Source organism: Bidens hawaiensis, unplaced genomic scaffold, assembly GCF_021521415.1.
Source record: "Bidens hawaiensis isolate Kalapana, Puna unplaced genomic scaffold, B.hawaiensis_p1.1 tig00045531_1, whole genome shotgun sequence".
NCBI classification, from domain to species: Eukaryota; Viridiplantae; Streptophyta; class Magnoliopsida; order Asterales; family Asteraceae; genus Bidens; species Bidens hawaiensis.
Window position 1 is genome coordinate 6,073 of NW_027498118.1, and position 21,092 is coordinate 27,164.

At 43.6% G+C, this 21,092-nt stretch overlaps 1 pseudogene; it reads left to right on the forward strand.

The window, feature by feature from the left end:
- The first annotated feature begins 1,272 nt into the window (after positions 1–1,272).
- Positions 1,273–20,524, forward strand: LOC143595808 (putative disease resistance RPP13-like protein 1; annotated as a pseudogene).
- The last annotated feature ends 568 nt before the right edge of the window (positions 20,525–21,092 follow it).

Sequence of the window (21,092 nt, forward strand, 5' to 3'; positions counted from 1 at the left end):
AACTACAAATAACTGACGTAAAAACATTCACCTACATTAAACAGAAAACAACCTACACATGAAATCAACCATTAAATAACATACCAGTACACAACCAACATATACCTACACAACTTTTTAACAGCCTACACAATATATATGTATTTAGAGAACGAGATTAACATATACCTACACAAACTTTTAAAAACCTACACAACGAATATGTATTTGGTGAACTATATTATAATATACATACACAAAGTTTTAGCAGCCTACACAACTAAAATTTTCTCTATATATTTTGGTTGTTAAATCCAGTTGTAGTTATTAGTTGCATTTTTCTGTTTCTTCTTTGTAATAACTATGTAGTATGTTAAAATAAAAAATATGTGTATGATGGGTGGTTGTGTAGGAAAAATTGTTTCTTCCGTGTAGGTTAATAAACCAATTATAATATATATACATTTGTATTGTGTCAGAGATTCCTTTAATAGTTTTCTTAACACCCACATCACATGTCTTTAATCCTACATAAATTTTGAATTTGCCCGCACACATATTTATCAATTAAGTGTATGATTTTATCCGGTTCGTGTAGGATAGTATTCATATACAACAAAACCCCTACACTATATGTGTAGGATTATTACCAATTTTGTAAGGCTAGTTCTTTTGTTTGTTCATGTTTTTGCCTGATGTAGCAGCTTTATAGCATTTTTTTGTATTAAAATAAAAATGCACTTTTTTCTTATATAATTATTTTTCACATAACTTTTCTTTATTTGTTTGGTGCTCGGTAGGAATTTGGCTAATAATTGAATGTCAAACAATGTGCATTTAATAATGTCAATGCTACAATCCAAAATGTTATGAAATGTTTTACACTGATTTGGGAATCCAATTAAAAGATGAACATTTCCTATTTTAACTATTACACAATAAATACTAAACTACCCTTTTGATTTAAAATCAATTAAATACAAGACATAAATTTTACAATTTTGCCATTTTAATTAATGGCCGTAGATCAAACACAATCAAGGGTTCAGATTAATTTCTCGCACTTCTTGCATTAATATCACTTCTCTCTTGAACCATCCCATATATATATATATATATATATATATATATATATATATATATATATAGCTAAAATCGGTTCCTTCTCGAATTAATTTAAACTAGGCATCAAATATGTTAATTTCTTGTATTAAATTATAATTAATGACGGCTGCTTTTGGAGTGTCGTCATTGTTTGTATGTTAATCACATGATTCATCTATGAATAATTAATTATAAAACCAAGTTTTTTAGTGAACACAGGGGTGGGTGTTTCAACAGCTGGTTACTGGTTGTGAATAAACTAAAGTCAACTTGGTGGTTAGAATATTTAGAGGAATTAAGTAGGCCAAATCTGGCTCTGCAAAACAATAATTGAAGCCACAAGTCACAACATCCAGCCATTTCATCACAATCTCACCACCACAAATCATAAACAATGGCTGAGCTTGTGCTTTCTGCCTTTCTCGGTGTGCTCTTTGAGAAGCTGACCTCTGCCGCCTCAGCCAGCTTGGAAAACTTGTTCCATACAATGAAATTGATTCTTCTGAGATAGAGAAATTGCAGCGGTCACTAATCCAGATCCAAGATGTGCTTGTCGATGCTTCTCAGAAGGAGATAACCAATCACTATGTGAAACGATGGCTGAATGATCTCCAACATTTGGCTTATGACATAGGTGACATACTTGACGATTTAGCAACTGAAGCTATGCACCATGAGTTGACCAATGAAGCAGAAACCCACACCAGCAAGGTAAGAAAGATAATTTCAACTTGTTTCACAAGATTTTCACTAAGAACTAGCACGACCAAGAACAAGTTAAACAATATCACAACCAAATTACAAGATCTCATAGGCGATAAAGCTACTCTTGGTTTGATTGTGAAAGAGAAAACTAGGCCAAAATTTAATAATAGAACATTGCAAACCTCCATGGTCGATGCATCTAGTATTATTGGACGGCAAGTTGAGAAAGAGGCATTCGTCCACCAACTGTTAGAGGATCAGCCGTGTGATAAAACAATTAGCATTGTTCCCATAGTTGGTATGGGTGGGGTGGGTAAAACTACTCTAGCTAGACTTTTGTATGACGAAAAACAAGTCAAGGATCACTTCCAACACAAGGCATGGGTTTGTGTCTCAGATGAGTTTGACAGCTTTGGTATAAGCAAAGCTATATTTCAATCTGTGGCAAGGGTATACAAGGAATTTGTTGATTTAAACCTGCTTCAAGTAGAGCTTAGAGATCACCTGAGGGGGAAAAGACTTTTATTGGTATTAGATGATGGTTGGAGTGAGAGTTATGAAGATTGGAAAACCTTTGTCAGCCCGTTTCATGCATGTGCTCCTGGAAGCAAAATTATCATGACAACACGAAAGGAACAATTGCTCAAAAAGTTGGGTTATAATCATATAAACAAACTGTTTAGCCTTTTAGATGACGATGCTCTCTCTTTATTTGCTTTCCATGCATTAGGCGTAGAAAATTTTGATTCGCATTTGTCACTCAAGCCACATGGTGAAGCTATTGTGAAAAAATGTGATGGATTGCCTTTGGCTTTGATTGCACTTGGGACATCATTAAGGACAAAAGAAGATGAAGATTCTTGGAGGGAAGTCGTAGAAAGTGAGATATGGAGGTCAAACGATGATGTAATTGTCCCCGCCCTTAGGCTAAGCTATTATGATCTTTCAGCACATTTAAAGCAGTTTGCATACTGCTCTTTGTTCCCAAAGGACTTCCTATTTGACAAAGAGGAACTGGTTTTACTGTGGATAGCAGAAGGGTTTCTGCATCAATCAAATACAAGCAATTTGCGAGATGAACGATTGGGTCATGGATACTTTGATGAGTTGTTTTCAAGGTCATTTTTTCAACGTGCACCTAATAATGAATCATTGTTTGTGATGCATGACTTGATGAATGACTTGGCCACATCTGTTGCTAGCGAGTTTTTTGTAAAGCTAGGCAATGAGACAGAGAAATATGTTAGGATGGAGATGATGGAGAAGTACCGTCACATGTCATTCGTTCGTGATGGATATGTATCTTAAAAGAGGTTTGAGATATTCACAAGAGCCAAAAGTCTGAGGACGTTCCTGGCGACCTCTGTTGGAGAGGAAGAAAGTTGGTGCCCATTCTACTTATCGAATAAGATTATAATTGACTTAATTAGTGAGCTACCAATGTTAAGGGTTCTAAGTTTGGCTTATTCTCATATAAGTGAGATACCGGATTCCATTGGTACTTTGAGGCACTTGAGGTATCTTAATATATCTCGAACTAGAATCACACATTTACCTGAAAATGTTTGCAATCTTTGTGAAGAAACACTAAGTGACCCGGTACAGATTATAGATAATCTGGGGGTTAAGTAATGTTTCCCACGAGAATGAGGTCCAACAGAGACGGTTGTTCTTCAGGGGACCTGCAAAACAAAACACCGTAAGCTCGTCACTGAGAGGGGGGGGTTCCTCCTTGTGACCACCCTCCGGCGTGAGAATCAGACTAGATTGCTCTGAATATAAGTGTATATTAAGAGATTGCTAGATAACTGGATAGCAGATAATCTTACCATTCCAAGATGTTGGAGTATTTATAGCCGAAGGTAGGTTTCCTAGAAGGTACAGCCGGCTGAATAGTATTCCTGTTCTACCAACAGTGGACTATGCACAGGCCATACTGGTTGGTGGGTAGGTTACGACCAACAGTGACAAAGTCGGCTGCACTATTCCACCAACTGTAGATTATGCACGTCCCACCTACTGTGGATTGTACGCAGGCCATGCTGGTTGGTGAATAGGTTACGGCCAACAGTAACACTATTCCACCAACTGCAGGCTGCGCATGTCCCACAGTAAGGGTTGGTGAGTAGGCAGCGGCTAATAGTGACAAACAGTACTAGAGGGTGCTCCTCCTCGCACTGTTGTCGGTGAGCTGTCACCCTGTGATTGGCTCATGGGCTGTTCTGGTCAGATCGTCTGTCCTATCCATACCTTGGTAGGTATAGTACAAAAGATCTTTCAGAATCATACAGACTGGCTCATTTAGGCGGGATTGTTCCCGCCTTGCTCATTCCTTCATGTGACTACTGAAGTATCTAGTGTCTTATGCGTGTAGCCCTGCTGTCTGCGGGTAGCCTTCCCTGATGGCTTGTATCCGCAACTGCGGGAACAGGCGGGGTACTTCACCATTGGGAGGCTTTCCCTGCGTGTACAGCTTGCGTACTGCGCGTAAGATTCTATGAGCATGGTGGGTCCTGCGGGAGCAGATGGCCTTTGCGCAGACGTCCCTGTTCAAGGTGAGTCTTGCGGGACCAACTGGTCTCTGCTGGGACCTACCTCTTCAAGTCCCCCCAGTCCAATGTTCTTCTCATGAATGTTTAATAAAGTGAGGTGAACTTTTGGATTTTAAGCAAGGGGTTTTGAAAAGGGTTTTTAGTTTTAAGGTTCTCCGTGGGGATTCTTCCCGCGGGTTTCCTAATGTCACTTGCAAAAATTCCCGTTTTTTTTTTTTTGCTTGATCTTTGGGTATGATGCGGGTAGGTATGTAACCTTCTCGCAAGTCAGGAGCGTTGAGTCTCACTTGTGTGGATTCTCCTTGAGGTTTTAGTGATTTTGAACATAGTGATCAATTATGTTTAAACCACTAATTCCATCCTGGAGCCTCAAACAATGTAGTTCTCGACGTTCCCGCTATGCGGGGATGTTATTTCCGTTTCCGCAAGCATTGCCCAGAAGATCCTTCTTGGTTTCAATTCCCTGCGGAGCGCTAGGTATGTGAAGGGTTTTGCCTTAACACTGTTCCCGCGCTCGTCTTACGGTTACTTTACTTTCAAGGTACCCCTGGCGTCAATTCCCTGCGGGTGCTAGGTATGTGAAGGGTTTTGCCTTAACACTGTACCCGGACCCGTCTTATAGTTACTTTGTTGCCGGGATATTCTTGGCTTCAATTCCCTGCGGGTGCTAGGTATGTGAAGGGTTTTGCCTTAACACTGTACCCGCATCCGTCTTATGGTTACTTGGTTGCCAAGGTAAGGGGTATTTTCCCGCTTACTTTTGAATCTTTTTGAATTTTGAATTTTGAAATTCGAAAGGTTGATAAGGATAAGGACAGTCCAAACATCTGAAACGTCGTGCGACGGTTTCTTCTGACTGTGTCAGGACGTGCAGGAAGTTATGGTGACGTGACAGTACATGGTCATTCCAGACGCTTTTTCAGGCGCGTGGGCGCGATTTTTCGGGCGCGTGGCCTTGAAATTACTGGCACGCGTCCTTTTGACAGCTGTTGCCAGGTTGCTTTTTGCCACGCGTCATAGTTTCATTGCACCCTCGATTTCTCTCTCCTCCGCATTAAATTCACCGCATTAATTGCGATTAGTATATAAAGGGGGAGAGGGTCCTTTGTAATTCACACCTTCACCCTTCTCTTCTTCTTCTTAGCGATTTCCGGCAAATACTCCCCTTTTCAGGCAAGCATTTTCCCGAAATCGCTCTTTCTGCAAGATGTCTTCACATGATCTCGAGTCTACCACCGATGACAGGAGTACTGCTGGCGAGTGCCAGTGTGCTCTGCCCGGCGATCAGTACCGGTATGTTGTTAGGAAGTTCATGCTCGATCCTCTTGAGCCTGAGTTTCCTGAACCCCATCAGACCGTGTACGATGCCCCCAGAGGCAAGATCGGGGTTTATGCAGCATTCTTTGTCTATGGGAATCTTAGGTTCCCCTTGACAAAGTTTGTTTACCGTGTCCTTGAGAGGCACGGTGTTCATTTGACCGAGCTGCACCCTATGGCGGTCGCCAAGATTCGCCACTTCGAGTGGGTGTGCCGGATTTTGGGCATCGAGCCCCATGTGGACCGCCTGATGACCTTCTATACTTGGAGGTGCATCCAGGGGTGGTACACCCTGACAACCCGTATTAAGGGTTTAAAGATTTGCGCGACCGAGCGCAGTCTCCGATCGTGGAAGCAGGAGTTCTTCTACATATCCGCCCGCGCCGTCCCCCTTGCCATGAAGTTTAAAAATGGCCAAGCAATTCCGAGCCTTCACGCCCCCAACTACCAGGAGGCGGAATGGTTCTCGAAGATATCCCTGGTCCAATCTCCGGTTTACCGGTTTGCGGAGTCCGGGATGGTGATGTTGGGGATGAGCCGGGTGTGGAAGGAGGCGTCTCAGATTCCCATCCTTCTCGAATACGGTTTGAACTCTATTCCTTATGGTATGTCTTGTCTTTTTTACTGATACGAGTTTGTCTTCTAACTGTTTCTTTTCTTTCAGAGGGGAATAATTTGGAGTCGCTCCTGTACCCGCGGGAAGCTGACGGTCCCGCGCGGATGGGTACTCGTGCTCTAGACGAGGGCGAGTTGCCCATCCTGGAACAAACGGCGGATCGGTTTGTGGAGGTCTATCCGCTGGGCCACGAGATCCTGAGCCACCAACGGCCAGGTAAGGCGATATTCTACCCTCAATCCCTCAATGCTGTACCCGCTGCCAGAATTCATGACATCTCTTCTTCTGAGAAATCCGCAGATGGTCCTTCGCTGGTGCGGAAGAGGAAAGGTGCCGGCGGAAAGGGGAAGGAGAAGGTGGCCTCCACAGCCGATCCAGTGCTTCTATCTGACACTGAGTCAGATAGTGAAGAGGTGGTGGGGAACCCCGGTGGTGAGAAGACCACTGTTCCGGAGGCTACGACTGTTACCTCCGGAGAACCAATGACGACGACGGTGACCGGCATCAAGAGACCGGCTCCATCGGGTTCGTCCCCGCCCGTCCGTACGTTCAAGGTCAAGAAAACCCGTAAGTACAACTCTTAGCTTTTATCTTCGTAGTTTAATCTTCAAGTCTTTTTAACACTTTTCTTCTTTACGCAGGTGTGGATGTTGGCGCATTCCAGGGTGAGGGGCCGAGTACTACCTCTCCGCCAATGACGGTAGGCTTGGTCAGCCTACCTGAGGCGTCGACCCAGGCGCCTGCGCCTGCTTCCGCTGGTTCAGTTGCTCATTCTGAGCCGACTGTTCCAGCCGAGATGACGTCACCGCCGGCTGTGAGTGCAATTTTTACAGCATCCTTCACAGAGCCGGCGGTTACTTTTGCCGCGGATTCTGCGGCAGCGACCGCGGCGGCGACCACGGCGGCTGCTACCATGCCCCCGGCAACGACGGCCGGACCCTCAGGTACGCGTGGGGCTTCTCGCATCTTTCCGCCACCTTCCCATCTGCCTGACCTCTTGGATGGATTTCCATTGGGTTCAGGTGATGGGTTCGGCGGCTATCGGCCTGTAATTGACCCTACAGGTGCGTAGGGTTCCTTTGGCCCTTTTTCACTTATATATTTTATCATCTTTTCCTAACTGCTTTTTGTTATCTGCAGTTTCGGATTCCAATGAAGTGTATGTTCCGCGATGGAACATACGCCGAGGAACAACCCTTCGTACCCCTGTGGAGTGCGTGGAATGGGCTCGCCACGCTGCTCCCCATGGTGCGTTGGGGGAAGCCATGGCTAGCTACCAGGAGGGTAGGCTAACCAACGAGCTTCGAGTTCTCCAAGCCCGGATGCAGCCGCGCGTCGAGCTGCTTTGTCGTGAAAACGACAAGTTGAAAGCAGCTCGCGCCAAGGAAGTATCCCAAGCGCGGGCTCTTCGGGAGGAGAACCAAAAGCTGTCCGCCGCTGCTGCGGAGAAGGAGAAGGCCTTCAAGGCCCTCGAGGTTGAGGTTCAAGCGCGACTCGAGGCCCGCTCCAAGGCTGCCCAAGCTGTTAACGAACAGCTTCGGCTAGCTAAGGAGACTGCGAGGAACGCGACCGAGAGGGCCACCAAGGCTGAAGCCGTTGCTGAGCCTTTACGCGTGGAGAACGAGGAGCTCAAGGCCAAATTAGAGGCTCTCCAACGCGCTCATGATGCCTTGGCGATGGAAGATGCCAAGAAGCTCCAGGAGATCTTGGACCAGAGGGGCGTGCTTGACCATACCGAGCGGAAGCTTAAGGGCGTCGAAGAGGCTGCCGCAAAGGAAGTGCTACTTGCCAACCTTAACAAAAGCGAAGTCGAACGCGCCTGCACCCAAGCTCAAGCCGCCCTTAAAGAAGCTCTGGTTGCCAAGGAATGGCTTCTTCGAGAAGCGTTGTCTCAGGTAAGTCTATCTTCATGTCTTCACGCTTTTCTTTGTAGATAGGGTGCTGACACTTGTATATTTTCTTATGTAGGTTGTGCATCGGGTCTTTTCAGAGACATCCTACGACGATGGAATGAGCGCAGCCCTCAACGCTTCTCACGAGGATGGGGAACGGGTCGGCTTCCTGCTTGGTCTAGGGTTTGTTGAGAAAGGCGTCCCGCCATCCAACTTCCCTTTGTACAATGTAGATACCGAAGCCATATATGACCAAGCAGTAAATCAATATGCCGCCTTCCCGCATCCGGTGGTGGAGAAGGTGAATGAAATTGCTGCTGCTGATGACGGGCTACCTATCCTTAAGGCTTACCTTGAACAGCCACGCTCTACTGACGGCGCTGGTCCTAGTGGAAGTGGCCCTGAAGCCTGATCCTGAAGATCCCTTCCCGCTGCTAGGATAGATTTAGTTTGTATAGATTTACTTTCTTGTAGGCGGGTAGTCACCCAGCCATTGTAACGAATATTTATGAAATGTAAATCTTTGTGCGGCTAAGACCGCTTGATTCATTGGATTCCTTGCTTTATAAACTTTATATGACTTGCATTCTTTAGTTTAAATTAGCAATTTTCCAAGTGTTTAGGATAAGTTAACCTTTGAACGTGGTAGATAGGTGTGAAGTTTTGCTTCCTCCTTCGTGATTGTGCGGGTATGACCGTCACTTGCACTTGGTAGGATGGCTAAACTTTACCCATATCTGACCTGCGTGTAGGTTTTCCTCATCTTTGAGGATAAGTTAACCTTTGAACGTGGTAGGTAATCGGTGTGAAGTTTTGCTTCCTCCTTCGTGATTGTGCGGGTATGACCGTCACTTGCACTTAGTAGGATGGCTAAACTTTACCCATATCTGACCTGCGTGTAGTTTTTTTTTTTTTTTTTTTTTTTTTTTTTTTTTTTTTTAGGATAACCTTTGAACGTGGTAGATGATAGGTTGAAGTTTTGCTTCCTTGTTTGTGATTGTGCGGGTAAGACCGTCACTTGCACTTACAAGGATGGCTAAACTTTACTTACATCATACCTGCGTGTAGGTTTCCCTTATTTTTAACGTTGTGTTTATGCGGGTTTTGCCGCCTTCCACACGTAACGACTTACTTCTCCCCGTTTATGCGGTAAATACCGGCACCAGTGGGAAGTTCATAAGGATAAAGGTAAACACATTATGAAAGGAGAATCATTTCCATTAGAAGTGGCTCTAGGCCTTTTCTTTACAAGTTTTGGAATTGATCTACATATAACATTTGCGTAATTGAGCTCCATTCCATGTTCTTGGGATGGGAGTGCCATCGAGCCTTTCGAGCCGGTATGCGCCCTTTCCCAGGACTTCTTTGATAATGTATGGCCCTTCCCAAACCGGGGCCAGCTTTCTCGGGCGCTCTTGGTTTGAAGCCTCGTTGTTACGCAGTATGTAGTCTCCTATCTTGAAGTTGCAGAGTTTTACCCGCGTGTTGTAGTACTTTTGCATTTGTCGTTTGTAGTTCTCTTCACGCACTGCGGCTAAGTCTCTGCGTTCCTCGGTTAGCATAAGATCCAACCGTCTTTCCGCATCATTGTCTTCTGGCTGAATCAAGACCCTTGGCGAGGGTAGACCAATTTCGACCGGGACCATGGCTTCAGTGCCATAAGTGAGGCTGAATGGGGTTTCTCCCGTACTGGCCTTCTTCAGCGTTCTGTTTGCCCAAAGGACGTGCGGAAGCTCGTCCACCCAGCCGGATCTGTGTTCCAAGAGTCTTTTCTTTATGCCATCGACGATGCTCTTGTTTGCTCTTTCCACCTCACCATTACCTTGCGGGTGTGCCACTGAGGTAAAGGTGTGGGTGATTTGAAGTTCTTTTAGCCACTGTTGTAGCTTCTTGTCAGCAAAGTTGGTGCCGTTATCGCTCACCAAATTCTGTGGAAGTCCAAAACGACAAATAATAAATTCCCAAATAAATTTTTTTATATGCTTCGCGGTTGTTTGGGCTAAAGGTTTTGCTTCTATCCACTTGGTGAAGTAGTCGATGGCTACCACTAGGAACTGAACATTTCCTGCTGCTGTAGGAAATGGGCCTGTCACATCGATGGCTCACTTCTGAAATGGCCATGAAGAAGTGACTGGAACCAATTCATTCCTCGGGCGGTGCGTGTTGGGTGCGTAAAGTTGGCAAGACCTGCATTTTCTGATGTATGCCAGTGCATCCGTATGCATCCCCGGCCAAAAGTATCCCGCGTTGTTTAGCTTGGCTACAACGGCGCGGGGACCTGCGTGTACTCCACAGATGCCTTCGTGTACTTCCCTTAGGAGGTAGTCAGCATCTTGGTTGTCCACGCATCTTAAGAGTGGGCCAAGAAAGTTACGTCTGTAAAGGATGTCATTGACAAGTTGATAATTCAGTGCTTTACAGCGTAGTTTTCTTGCCTGTGTTTTTGACTCTGGTAGTGTTCCTGCTGCAAGGTAATTTATTATTGGTGTCATCCACGTTTCTGTACCGGTTTGGATGACACAAATTTCCTTGTGCGGGACTGATGGTGCTTCGAGGAGTTCAATGCGGATGTCCTTTCCCAAATGGGTGAAGGCTAGTGACGCAAGCTTGCTTAACGCATCCGCAGATTTGTTTTCGCTGCGCTTGACGTGTATGACTTTACAATCATTAAAATCACGCATGAGGGTTTTTGCCTGGGCGAGGTACAGGGCAATTGTGTCGTTCACAGCCGTGTACGTCCCATTTATTTGGTTGGCCACCAGCATGGAATCCACGTGGGCTTCCAAGTTTTTCACTCCCATCTTACGCGCAATTCTCAAACCGGCCAAGAATGCTTCGTATTCGGCTTCGTTATTCGTACTTGGAAAATCCAACCGAATAGCGTAAGTATATTCTTGGCCTGCTGGGTTGGTTAATTTTAACCCTGCGCCTGAACCCTCGTTACTGGCTGCTCCATCAGTGTAGAGTCGCCAGACATCATTGACGTCCTGTGCTGGGGAGGGTTGAGCCTCCTCCTGGCACTCTTTTTCCCGCGAAACGGGGACTTCTGCAATAAAATCGGCCAAGACCTGGCCTTTTATGGCTGGTCTTGGCTTGTACTTAATTGCATATTCTCCCAATTCAATTGCCCATTTGGCTAGACGTCCCGATAATTCGGGCTTGCCTAGAACATTTGAGAGTTTGAAGTTGGTGAGAATGGTGATTGGGTGGCCCTGGAAATATCGTCTTAACCTGCGTGAAGCGTGTATAAGTGCTAAGACCAATTTTTCGAGGGTAGAGTACCGGGTTTCTACGTCTGTTAGTACACGGCTAACATAATAGATTGGCATCTGGATGCCCTTTCGTTCTACTAGCAAGACTGCCCCGGTTGCTCTATCTGTTGCGGAAAGGTATAGGATTAACTCCTCTCCCGCTTGTGGTGCTGTAAGTGTTGGGAGTTCGATCAGGCGTGACCGAATCTCCTGAAAAACTGCTTCCGCTTCTGGTGTCCAGCGGAAGTGCGTTTTCTTTAAGCAGTTTCTCAATGTTGACACGAAAGGAAACGACTTATCCGCATGGTTTGCCAAAAAGCGATTAAGTGCGACTAGTCGTCCATTCAGTGTCTGAGCCTGTTTGATGGTGGTAGGTGATTCCATTTTAATAATGGCTTCGACCTTTTCAGGGTTCGCTCTGAAGCCATCTTTAGTAACAATGACTCCCAAGAACTTCCCTTCTTCCATCCCAAATGAACACTTGCTCGGGTTGAGCTTCATGTTTATCTTTCTGAGCGTGTTGAAAGTTTCTTCAATGTCTTTCAACATCGCTTCTGGCTCGGGGCTTTTGATGACCAAATCATCCATATAGACTTCCAAGTTTCTCCCGATTTGGGCATGAAACTCTTTGTCCATCAGTCGTTGGTACGTGGACCCTGCATTCTTAAGTCCGAATGGCATCATTTTATAACAAAATGTACCATCGGGCGTCCGAAATGCGGTTTTGTCCTGATCATCTACGGCCATGTGGATTTGATGGTACCCCTTATACGCATCCAAGAAGCATTTAAGGCGAAATGGTACCAATGAATCCACCTTAAGATCAATTTCTGGTAACGGATAACAATCTTTGGGGCATGCTTTGTTCAAATCTTTGAAATCTATGCACATGCGCCATTGTTTGTCATTCTTCGGTACCATTACGGGATTTGCAACCCATGTTTGATATCTGCTAACGCGTACGATGCCTGCGTCAAGGAGTTCCTTGACTTGGGTTCTACACGCGTTAGTTTGTTCAGGCCCCATTACTCTGCGCTTTTGTACGACTGGCGTAACAGCCGGATCGCACTTGAGCTTATGCTCCGCCTTACTTCGGGGTACACCAGTCATGTCAGCTGGTGCCCACGCAAAGATGTCAGCGTTTTTCTGCAGTAAGCGTTTGAGTAGGGTGCGGGTGGGATCAACGATTGTTGGTCCAATGGTAACGGCCTGGTCGGGGTATTTGCCATTGAAGGCCCATTTTTCCGGTTCAGTGATGGTTGGTTTAGCCTTTTTCGGTTTGGGTTTAGATGAGACAGATGCGATGCATACCTGGGGAATGCCAGAGATCATCGCTACACCCTCAGCTGTTGGCCATCCCATCATGCCGTGGACTGAAGATACCACGGCGTTGAATCTTGCCATCCCGTCTCTTCCGAATAGGATGTCGTACGTGTGGTGTGGCTTTTTCATCACGACAAAATCCACGTCTTCTGTGCGTGAATGATTCCCATCAGTAAGAGTAACGGGGAAAGATAGGATACCCAGGGGGGTTTCTGTACTGCCGTCAAACCCTTCCATTGAAGCGTAGACCGTTTCCAGGCGTTCTTTGTCTTCATCATCCAGCTTATCAAAGAACTGCTTGTACATCACTGTCGACGAAGCGCCGTTGTCAGCAAGAGTGCGGGAAGTGATGTAATGCCCCAGCTGGCTTCTGATGACGATGGGGCCTTCTTTGCTGGGGCCTCCTGGCACTCGCGGGAAGCGCACCTCAGCTTCCTTCCACGCGCATGGTTCTGTCACCCGTCTTTTTCTTCCTCTGACCTTGCCATGAACCATGTTGATGCTGATGTCGACGGGCTTTCGTCCGTTACCTCTGTACCTGTTGTCTTTCCTTCCTCCCTTCCTGATCGATGCCACGAGATGTGCAAGTCTTCCATCCTTGACAAATGTCTCAATAATATCCTTAGGATGTGCACTCTTCAGTACCATGACCCTTTGTCCCGTGGAAATCACAGGATTTGCTTTGATCCGCATTAGGTTTCTGCCGGATCAATGGGGCTTTAGGCCATGGCAATTTTTCCGTGGCAAATATCTCCGTGACGCTCTTCGTGAGTGGCGTCCACCGGTGTTTTCGGTTTGAAGGATGTGTGTTGTCCCTTCCGCCAACAAGAGGGCGAGAGCTGGATGAGGTGTCAAAGTTTACCCTTGACTGCCAAATACCTAGCCTCCTCTTTTTGTTCTGCCGGGCGATCCGGACATTGTTTTCTCTTGTCCTCTGCGTGTAGAGGTGTGTACTCTGGGGAAGATCCCTTCCCAGTTGCTTTTCCGTCTCGGCAAAGCGCTTTGCCGCCGTCATGATGGCATCCCATGTTGATGGCATGCCATCCTTACCAGTCAATGTGCGGATAAGTTCTGGGTATTCGGCGCCTTGGATGAAGGCGGCGCGAACCAGATCCTCACTTATGTTGCCGAGACTTAGCTTTTTGGAGTTGAAGCGAGTGATGAAGTCTAGTAAAGATTCATCCTCCTCTCTCACGCAGTTGAGGATCGTCCACTGCTCTTCAGTGTATTTCCTCTGTTGGCTGAAGTGCTGGCTGAACTTGTTCTGAAAGTCCGCCCAGTCATATATGTGGTGGATCGGTAAACGATCGAACCATGCCCTGGCCGCTCCGACCAGAGTCATCTGGAACATGTAGCACCACGTGGGTTCCGTCCAGTTGCTGACGGTAGCCCCCGCAATGAACCTGTTCAAATGGTCGTCTGGGTCGGATAGACCATCATAAGTGCCAATGTTGGACATTTGTTTGGCACTTCTCGGGGCGATTGCTTCCGCAATGTCCCTTGCGAATTTTGACTTTCCTGCATTTGTAGCAGTTGGTCTAAAGGTTTTGGAGAAGTCATGCGGGTTTCTCTCCGCGATTGGTTTAAAAGCTTCCCCAAAACTCCTTTTTGGTTGGACGTCCGTTTCCTTACGCTTCCCTTTCGCCTTATGGCGAGGGTTTGCGTCGGTATCGGACTCCAACTCGTCGTCTGAGTACTCGCAGTCACTGCTCATATTGAGGTGTTGGCGAGTACTGGCGAATTCGTCAGCCTGTTGAGCTGAACGCAAGCGTTCATCCAATTCGGCTTGGAATTCTCTTTGCCGTGCTTCGGCCCACGCCTTCACTTGATCTAGTGTTTGGCGAGGGACCCTCGTTCGTTTTTCCAGCTGGGTATCGGTGAACCCCAGTGGAATATTTACTGCACTTGCCCCGGCTTGGGTAGTCGGGGTAGTGTTCGTAAGGATTGTATAACCGCCGGTGTTCCCCCCAGTTGCTGGTGTTGTTACCGAGGTTTCCTGGTCGGTTACTGGCCTTTGGACCGGAGTAACGTTAACCATTTCTTCAGAAATTGTGAAAAAACTAAAATAGTTCTAGCTTTTATGCACGGATGGCGCCAATGAAGAAACACTAAGTGACCCGGTACAGATTATAGATAATCTGGGGGTTAAGTAATGTTTCCCACGAGAATGAGGTCCAACAGAGACGGTTGTTCTTCAGGGGACCTGCTAAACAAAACACCGTAAGCTCGTCACTGAGAAGGGGGGGTTCCTCCTTGTGACCACCCTCCGGCGTGAGAATCAGACTAGATTGCTCTGAATATAAGTGTATATTAAGAGATTGCTAGATAACTGGATAGCAGATAATCTTACCATTCCAAGATGTTGGAGTATTTATAGCCGAAGGTAGGTTTCCTAGAAGGTACAGCCGGCTGAATAGTATTCCTGTTCTACCAACAGTGGACTATGCACAGGCCATACTGGTTGGTGGGTAGGTTACGGCCAACAGTGACAAAGTCGACTGCACTATTCCACCAACTGTAGATTATGCACGTCCCACCTACTGTGGATTATACGCAGGCCATGCTGGTTGGTGAATAGGTTACGGCCAACAGTAACACTATTCCACCAACTGCAGGCTGCGCATGTCCCACAGTAAGGGTTGGTGAGTAGGCAGCGGCTAATAGTGACAAACAGTACTAGAGGGTGCTCCTCCTCGCACTGTTGTCGGTGAGCTGTCACCCTGTGACTGGCTCATGGGCTGTTCTGGTCAGATCGTCTGTCCTATCCATACCTTGGTAGGTATAGTACAAAAGATCTTTCAGAATCATACAGACTGGCTCATTTAGGCGGGATTGTTCCCGCCTTGCTCATTCCTTCATGTGACTACTGAAGTATCTAGTGTCTTGTGCGTGTAGCCCTGCTGTCTGCGGGTAGCCTTCCCTGATGGCTTGTATCCGCAACTGCGGGAACAGGCGGGGTACTTCACCATTGGGAGGCTTTCCCTGCGTGTACAGCTTGCGTACTGCGCGTAAGATTCTATGAGCATGGTGGGTCCTGCGGGAGCAGATGGCCTTTGCGCAGACGTCCCTGTTCAAGGTGAGTCTTGCGGGACCAACTGGTCTCTGCTGGGACCTACCTCTTCACTTTGTAATTTACAAACATTAATCCTATTCGGATGTAGTGGATTAACTAAATTGCCCAATAATTTCTTAAAGCTTAAAAATTTGCGGCATCTTGACATTAGGGAGACTTGGAATTTGAATGAGATGCCGTTAGGGATCGGTGAGTTAAAAACCCTACAAACTCTCTCTAAGATCATGATCGGAGGCAAAAATGGGTTTGAATTAACTAAAATTAAAGACTTTGAGAATCTCAGCGGGAAAGTTTCCATTATGGGCTTGGAAAAAGTGCACAATCCAATAGATGTAAGGGTGGCAGACTTTTCACAAAAGAGGTTTAGTGAGTTGGAAGTTGCTTGGAGTGACTTGTGGGATGATTCAAGAAATGAAGTGCTTGAAAAAGAGGTCCTCGATAAAATGAAACCCCGTAATGATAAACTAATGCAACTAAAAATTAAGTCATATGGGGGATTAGAGTTTCCAAATTGGATTGGAGATCTCTCATTTTTTCATTTGAAGCATGTGCAAATAAGTGGTTGTCGAAAATGTGAATCTCTACCACCATTTGCACAACTACCCTCCCTTAAAGAATTGTATGTTGTAGGCTTATATGGGGTGGAAGTTGTGGGTATGGAGTTACTTGGGAACAGCCTTGCATTCCTTTCACTTGAAATTCTAAGTTTTACACAAATGCATGGGTGGAAGAAATGGTCAACGGATAGCGATGTGTTTCCATGCCTGAAACAACTTCTTATAAGAGGTTGTCCTAACTTGGTTGAAGTAACACTTAACGCGCTACCTTCATTGAATGTTCTAGAAATAGGAAATTGTCCTAGATTGGTTGAAGTCGGACTTGAGGCACTACCTTCATTGGATGTTCTGCAAATAGTTGGATGTGATAATGGCGTATTGAGGAGGTTGCTTCAAGTAGCTTCAGCAATCACCAAGTTGGAAATAAAATCTATTTCGGGGCTTAATGATGTGGTGTGGAGAGGTGTTATAGAGTATCTTGTTGCAGTGGAAGAATTAAGCATATGGTGGTGTAATGAAATAAGATATATGTGGGAGTCAGAATCAGTTGTGAGTAATGTTCTTGTGAAGTTAAGGAACTTGAAAGTACATTTTTGTGATAACTTGGTGAGTTTAGGAGAAAAAGAGGAGGTGGATAATTGTAGTATTAACCTCCTAACATCTCTTAGGATGCTGGAAGTATATGCATGTAACAATATGGTTCGTTTCACTTGTCCAGATAGCATAGAGACGTTGAGAGTCTTGGAATGCAATTCAATTACGGCTATCTCCTTACCAACGGGAGGGCAGAAGCTCAAGTTATTTGAAATTATTGGTTGTGATAAACTATTGGAGAGGGAGTGGGGTGGAAAAAAGATCAACAACCACATAAACAGCATGCCAATGCTTGAATATGTAAGGATAATTGATTGGTCAAATCTGAAATCTGTCATTGATCTCAACTACTTTGATCTAGTCTTATACGGTGGTGAAGATGGAGTGTGTAATTGTAGTCAACTTTCTCATCTTCTTCCTTCGTCTCTAACTTCTCTTCAAATAGACGAATTTAAGAAATTGGAATCGGTTTCAACGGGGTTCCAACACCTCACCTCTCTCCAGCATCTTCATTTTCGAGATTGCTCTAATCTAAATAACTTGACCCATCTCCAACACCTCACCTCCCTCCAAAATCTCTCTTTTAATGGCTGCACCAATTTGAATAACTTGTCCTATCCCCAGCAGCTCAAACATCTTAGTTTTTCCAATTGCCCAAACATGTTGGATCTACCAAAAACATTATTACCTTCACTTTTGAGTTTAACAATATCGGGTGATTGCCCAAAGCTGAAAGAAAGATGCAGTAAAAAAGGCTGTTACCAGACCCTCATCTCCCATATCCCCCGTATCGAAATATGAAGGTCCCTCAATCATGAAGTTAATATCAAGGTCTCTCTCTTTCTCTCTCCCTCCGTTTAATTTTTTAAATTAAATATAATATTTTCGTTTTGCATTTTTTTTTGTCAACTAAACAATTTTAAAAGATGATCTGAATATATGGTTGTTAACATGGACACGCTTACTGATTATCCTCCTTTTTTTAAATACTTGATTTTAACCTTGTCTTACTAATCAAATTTACATGGCATCCCTAGGTTTTATTTGCATGGAATACCATTTAATAATATAGTTTTGTTAATCCAGTTTGACATGTGATTAATGTTTATGGCACGTTTACTTTAGATTCTTGTCATGTTTAGCCATTGTATCAAAGAGTAAATTAAATCAAAGAGGAGTTGAATATAGCAAGACCAAATGCACAACTTTCTTGATAATTTAGTGGAATAAAAAGTAATGATCATGTGGCTTATAGTATGAGTTTATATGATTATTTCACTTTCAAATTCTTCGTGATGCATGCTTTTCTGGTAAATCAAATGTTGTACTCATTTATTTATATGATCAAGTAATTGGATTATTATTGGAAAAAATTTTATAAATAGGAAATACTAAAGGGGTGTAATGGTTTATAGGAGAGATAAAAAAAATTTTGGTTTCTAGGTGTTCCGCCATTTGAAATGGCGGAACCAACCATGATTGGAGAACTTGTCAGAAGCTGTCTGGTGATCTGGCTCTTATTTTGGTGTTCCGCCATTTCAAATGACGGAAGTGAAATATAAACCACATGCTCCGCCATTTGAAATGACGGAACACAATTTTTACCCCTTATAGGTTGTCCCTATTCATTTTTCTCACTTTCGCCATTTGAAATGGCATAAGTGAACAGTATAATCCTGACACATCTGACGAGGGGATGTTGACAAAAACTATTCACTTCCGCCATTTGAAATGGTGGATGTGAACGGTACTGACAACTTATGACGTGACATGACCTTTCTGGCACCTTTTTTTACCACACTATTCACTTCCTCCATTTCAAATGGCGGAAGTGAATAGTTACTTTATGACACCTTTTTATGCATGCTTTCTTGACCACATATTTAAACTAACACACTATTTAATATACTATTCACTCATGCCATTTCAAATGGCGTAAGTAAACTGTAAAATTTATAAATAAAAATATACTATTACTTTATAAATAAAACTATCATACGTAATTAAGACTCAAAAAAAGTATATTTTAAATAGGCGTTTTAATTTCTTTAGTAGCCATACCTATAATATTTTTTTGAAAATGACAAATATGACAAATCGGCGTTTTATTGTGTCTTCAGGCGAGTGTTTACGACCATACCTATAATTTGTTTAGTAGCCATACCTATATTTTAAATACTTTATAATAAAAAATTATAGGTATGGTCATAAACACCCGCCTATAATTTGTTTAGTAGCCATACCTATAATTTAATGGCTACTAAACAAATTATAGGTATGGTCGTAAACACTCGTCTGAAGACGCCCTAAAACGCCGATTTGTCATATTTGTCATTTTCAAAAAAATATTATAGGTATGGCTACTAAAGAAATTAAAACGCCTATTTAAAATATACTTTTTTGAGTCTTAATTACGTATGATAGTTTTATTTTTAAAGTAATAATATATTTTTATTTATAAATTTTACTGTTCACTTACGCCATTTGAAATGGCATGAGTGAATAGTATATTAAATAGTGTGTTAGTTTAAATATGTGGTCAATAAAGCATGCATAAAAAGGTGTCATAAAGTCAATATTCACTTCCGCCATTTGAAATGGCGGAAGTGAATAGTTTTGGTCAATAGCCCCTCGTCAGATGTATCAAGATTATATTGTTCACTTACGTCATTTCAAATGGCGGAAGTGAGAAAAATGAATAGGGGCAACCTATAAGGGGTAAAAATTGTGTTCCGTCATTTCAAATGGCGGAACATGTGGTTTATATTTCACTTCCGCCATTTGAAATGGCGGAACACCAAAATAAGAGCCAGGTCACCAGACAACTTCTGACAAGTTCTCCAATCATGGTCGGTTCCGCCATTTCAAATGGCGGAACACCTAGAAACCAAAAAAAAATTTATCTCTCCTATAAACCATTACACCCCTTTAGTATTTCCTATTTATAAAATTTTTTCTTATTATTGAGTTGAATCACTTGAACTATGTTTGTACCCATATGGCAATCCCAGAGTTCCAATGATGGATCTAGAAGAAAAGTTGAGGATAGCGCGTGCTTAAAAGTTTTATTTAGGAGTAGCCAGTACATAAAACGAAAAACAAGAAAAAAGATTTGCACTAAAAACATACTTCACAATAAAGGCGAGGGGTAGCGTGGGCTACTCTTCAATCTATGCTAGATCCTCCTCTACAAAGTTCCTTAGGCATAGAAGAGATAACACACCCATGTATCTGACAGAACTGGTATGTTTTCTCACTATCAACATGTGGTAATTATATTATTCACAATAATGTATTAATGATTTTCTTGTTTTGTTTTAGGTTATTCGTCGATCCCTGTATGTGCACGCTGCACAAGCTAAAGAGATTGTGAATGACTCAAGAGAATTTATAAGGTGAGTTTGGGATACTTTGACTTCTAAGTTAAACCATACTTTTTATGTTGTAAAAAAACACATTCATAAATATTATGTCATTAATTCTCAACCATGAAGTCGAAAGGGGATTGAATTTGTTTTGAATAACAGGAATGGAGCTTGTGTTCGTGGCTACTTAGTATGAAGTATGAACAACTACGAATGAACTTTCGGTTACAATGTGAGATTTGGGTTACACTATGATCACCGCAAATTAATCAATTGACAGGATACCCAAACAAACATGGCATCAATAATTCTTGAAAAACAACACCCTGGTTGTAAGACAACATGTTGTGGTTGAATTTAACCTGTTGGACCAACTTAACTTCATTACTTTGTTTGCATATATAAATAACGCTCCAACCAAAAGCAATGTTCTTTTCCTACTTTAGAAATGAATACCAAGTCAAATATATCTATCCTTTGGTATATAGTTAACTCGTCTAATCAAACTGTTCAAATTAGCACCTTAGGCGTTGGGGGTTTCACATATGAACATGCCATCAGGTCCATCCAACTATAAAAATGCAAGAAACATTAATGTAAATAGCGAGAACTAAAAATAAAAGCACTGGATAAGTGTTGGACTCACTGAATGGATGATCCTGATATAGATCGCGTTCAGAAAAGCTCCGAACATATAATATTAAACTTCTAACTAGCAATCGTTGTCATAAAACTTGGTCTTTATTCCATAAACATTAGTAATT